Source organism: Haematobia irritans, chromosome 1, assembly GCF_050003625.1.
Source record: "Haematobia irritans isolate KBUSLIRL chromosome 1, ASM5000362v1, whole genome shotgun sequence".
NCBI classification, from domain to species: domain Eukaryota; kingdom Metazoa; phylum Arthropoda; class Insecta; order Diptera; family Muscidae; genus Haematobia; species Haematobia irritans.
The window spans coordinates 9,758,664-9,763,690 of NC_134397.1; positions in this window are offsets into that span (position 1 = coordinate 9,758,664).

Below are 5,027 nucleotides of genomic sequence, written 5' to 3' on the forward strand. Positions count from 1 at the left end.
ATTAGTTAATATTTCAAGATTCTAAATTGATAAAAATCAGCTGCTTTCTTTTGCCCCCCTTTGTGTTATCTTCCTAATACCGAAGTGGTCTTGTTTTTTTATATCCAAATATGAATTTTTGTGTGGTGTTTGTTAACACTAGTTTACACTGAAAATGTACATTTGATAACTTTTATTATGTATTTTGATCTGCTGAATTCGAAAATGAAGGTTAAAAATTTTTATGAAACCGTTTTTGAGATATCCCGTTATTTTTAGTTTTTCTGACTTTTTTCACTAGACAATTTATACCTCGAGCTAGAAATGTTCGATTGTATCGTTGTTTGTACTTGAATGCAAGGTATTGAGATGACGAACAAACGTGTATAATTGGATCTGTGATAGGTTAAGTGGTTCAAAATATAACGATGAAAATATGGCGACTTTTCAAACCAATCTTGTTTTACTATTTCATGAAAATCGGATAAAAACTACTGCCCTTGGAGTAAAATCGGGAGATCGGTCTATACATGGGCTATACCAACATATGGGCTGATTCACCTAATTTCTGTTACACCTATTTGTGATCTTAAAATAATTCTAGATTTTAAATTTTAGGCAAATCGGATAGAAAGTACGTTTTCTAGAAGCCCAAAAAATAAAATCGGAAGATCGGTATATACTGGGCTATATAAACATGGACCGCTACACCATTTTCAGCTCACCTACTTTTGGTCCTTAAATACCCTTAGATTTCAATTTTCAGCCAAATCGGATAGAAAATACAGTTTCTAGAAGCCCAAGAAGTAAAATCGGGAGATCGGTCTATATGGGGGGATATACCAAAACGTCATCAATCAATCCCATTTTATCATTAAATAGTCGTGACATAATTATAAAGCCGTGACCGAAGTTTCACGATGATACCTATACTGGAAGTATTTTTGGCCGCTAACTCCATATAGCACCGACCACTGTGCAGTGAGGATAAATTTCTTTCAAAGAAAGAAATTGGAAGACATGAATTTTCATAGTCTTTGTTTGCTAAATTATTATTTTTATACCCTTCACCACTACTGTGGTACAGGGTATAATAAGTTAGTGCATATGTTTGCAACACCCAGAAGGAGACGAGATAGACACATGGTGTCTTTGGCAAAAATGCTCAGGATGGGCTCCTGAGTCGATATAGCCATGTCCGTGAACACATTTTTGTAACCAAAGTCTAGGTCGCAGTTTTAGTCCAATCGACTTCAAATTTGGCACAAGTATGTGTTTTGGCTCAGAATAGAACCATATTGATTTTGGAAGAAATCGGTTCAGATTTAGATGTAGCTCCCATAAAGGGTGATACGGTCAAAATTTGGGCAAGGGAAAACGCGTGTAAATCGGTGAAATCGTTTATTTAAAAAATCAAATTAAATTTCTTTTTCAAGTTCAATTAGTATAAAATTCAGGAAAAATATTCAGTTAGCCTTTCGCTTTTCCAAATCCGAATTGCCGGGCCTCACGCTTGACACCTGCCATCGGATTTTGTACAGCCACCTTGTCCACCTTCTTCGCCGCAGAAAACCAGTTTGCCTTGAACTGCTGCTCGTCCTTAGCAGTTTTTTGGTCTTCTTTAGGTTCCGCTTGACAAAAGAGCAGTATTTCTCAATTGGGCGGAGCTCTGGCGTGTTGGGAGGGTCCTTGTCCTCGGGAACCACCTGCACGTTGTTGGCGGCGTACTACTCCTTGGCCTTTTTACCGTAATGGCAAGATGCCAAATCCGGCCAAAACAGTACGGAACAACCGTGTTTCTTCAGGAAAGGCAGCAGACGTTTATTCAAACACTCTTTCACGTAAATTTCTTGGCTGCTTTTCAAGCCAAAGGTACAGATGGCTTGCCAAACCAGATATTTCTTTGCAAACATTGAAAATATCTGCTACCTTTCCCCTTCCTTTTGCCGTATAAAACTCCTGTCCCGGAAGCTGCTTGTAGTCGGCTTTGACGTATGTTTCGTCGTCCATTACCACGCAGTCAAACTTCGTCAGCATCGTCGTGTACAGCCTCCGGGATCGCGCTTTGGCCGTCGTATTTTGTTTATCATCGCGATTTGGAGTCACTACCTTCTTGTAAGTCGATAGTCCGGCTCGTTTTTTGGCTCGATGCACGGTTGTAGACGATACACCCAGCTTATTTGCGGCATCTCGGAGAGAGAGGTTAGGGTTTCGCTTGAAACTACCGGCAACTCTCTTTGTCGTCTCTGCGGCTTCCGGTTTTCGATTTCCCCCCGATCCAGACTTCCTGGCTGTCGACAAACGTTCCCCAAACACTTTAATTACATTTGTAATGGTTGATTTGGCAACTTTTAGCGATTTTGCCAAAATAAGAGCAACATTCTACACACACACACCTTCAAAATGAGGGGTGTTCAGGTTTTTTTAAATGCAAAATTGAAAGAAATACGTCAAGTTTATATTGACCAAATTTTGACCGTATCACTCTTTATATAAAGGGTGATTTGTTAAGAGCTTGATAACTTTTTTTTTTAAAAAAACGCATAAAATTTGCAAAATCTCATCGGTTCTTTATTTGAAACGTTAGATTGGTCCATGACATTTACTTTTTGAAGATAATTTCATTTAAATGTTGACCGCGGCTGCGTCTTAGGTGGTCCATTCGGAAAGTCCAATTTTGGGCAACTTTTTCGAGCATTTCGGCCGGAATAGCCCGAATTTCTTCGGAAATGTTGTCTTCCAACGCTGGAATAGTTGCTGGCTTATTTCTGTAGACTTTAGACTTGACGTAGCCCCACAAAAAATAGTCTAAAGGCGTCAAATCGCATGATCTTGGTGGCCAACTTACCGGTCCATTTCTTGAGATGAATTGTTCTCCGAAGTTTTCCCTCAAAATGGCCATAGAATCGCGAGCTGTGTGGCATGTAGCGCCATCTTGTTGAAACCACATGTCAACCAAGTTCAGTTCTTCCATTTTTGGCAACAAAAAGTTTGTTAGCATCGAACGATAGCGATCGCCATTCACCGTAACGTTGCGTCCAACGGCATCTTTGAAAAAATACGGTCCAATGATTCCACCAGCGTACAAACCACACCAAACAGTGCATTTTTCGGGATGCATGGGCAGTTCTTGAACGGCTTCTGGTTGCTCTTCACTCCAAATGCGGCAATTTTGCTTATTTACGTAGCCATTCAACCAGAAATGAGCCTCATCGCTGAACAAAATTTGTCGCTAAAAAAGCGGATTTTCTGCCAACTTTTCTAGGGCCCATTCACTGAAAATTCGACGTTGTGGCTCGTTAGTAAGTCTATTCATGATGAAATGTCAAAGCATACTGAGCATCTTTCTCTTTGACACCATGTCTGAAATCCCACGTGATCTGTCAAATACTAATGCATGAAAATCCTAACCTCAAAAGAATCACCCTTTATATATTTCGCCCGATATGGAAAAAGGAATTTCGTGTTTTGATAAAATACTGGCCCCAGCGACTTTTTCTTGTTCTCAGACCTCAAAAGGATGCTCGCAAGGAAAAAATTTGGTTGCAATGAAGAGGTGATCGCCGAAACTGAGGCCTATTTTGAGGCAAAACCGAAGGAGTACTACCAAAATGGTATCAAAAAATTGGAAGGTCGTTATAATCGTTGTATCGCTCTTGAAGGGAACTATGTTGAATTATAAAAACGAATTTTGACAAAAAATGTGTTTTTATTTGTTAGACCGGGGACTTATCAGTCAACCTGTTACACTGAAAAAACAGTGAACCCGGCAAAAAGGCCATGGAGTGGTACGCCGCCAACAACGTGCAGGTGGTTCCCAAGGACAAGAACCCTCCCAACACGCCAAAGCTCCGCCCAATTGAGAAATACTGGGCTATTGTCAAGCGGAACCTAAAGAAGACCAAAAAAACTGCTAAGGACGAGCAGCAGTTCAAGGCAAACTGGCTTTCTGCGGCGAAGAAGGTGGACAAGGTGGCTGTACAAAATCTGATGGCAGGTGTCAAGCGTGAGGACCGGCAATTCGGATTTGGAAAAGCGAAAGCCTAACTGAATATTTTTCCTGAATTTTATACTAATTGAACTTGAAAAAGAAATTTAATTTGATTTTTTAAATAAACGATTTCACCGATTTACACGCGTTTTCCCTTGACCAAATTTTGAGCGTATCACCCTTTAAAATTTGACCCGTTCGAACTTTCCGTCCTATATATTCTGTTGTTTTATTCATTTAACAAACTTTCATTTTGTTTACAATATTTGAATTTCTTAAAAGCAATTAATAAGGACATCACCTTTTAGAACTACACAAGGCTTTTTTCAGCAATCAATGTCTTTCGATAGAAGATACCGACAATAACATCACGTCTAGAAAACTTTAAGAAAGAAAGCAAAAAAAAAAAACGAACAACTTAGCACGAATCTACTTTGCCTCATTTTCATTCAATTCAAATATTGACAAGCAGCAGCAGCAGGACATACTTTTGGCTCTCTAGCATCAAAGCAATAAGAACGTGCTTCTCACGCAAATACCAAAGAACGAACAGATAACAAAAAAAAACACAAATTCGAAATAATGACAATAAAAAGAAATGACATGAACATGTCATCCTTACAGACGGACTAAACACAATGCCTTCAGCTAATATAAGAAAATTTTTTTGTATGTGAACACAATGGCCTGAATAGAAATAAAACCAAATGACATGAAAACCCACTAGGATTGTTTGTTGCCACATACCAATACACACACACACACCTACATACATGGGTATACTCTTTATCAGTAAGTTGTTTAGTTGTTATTGCTTTCTGGCTAATAGAAAATGAGAGAAAGAGGCTAACATTATAAGATATTTGCTACATTGAAGAGAGTGGTGGAAGGGCGGACACAACAGAATGCCTCTTGGCAAAACGGAAGGAAGTTTAAGCACAGAACATGTTCAACAAGATTATCTGGGGAATGGGAAAAATTAAGAGTAAAAACAACAACAATTAAGAGTAAAGATAGTACTTTGAGATAGGAATGTCTACTTTTTTGCAAATGCAAC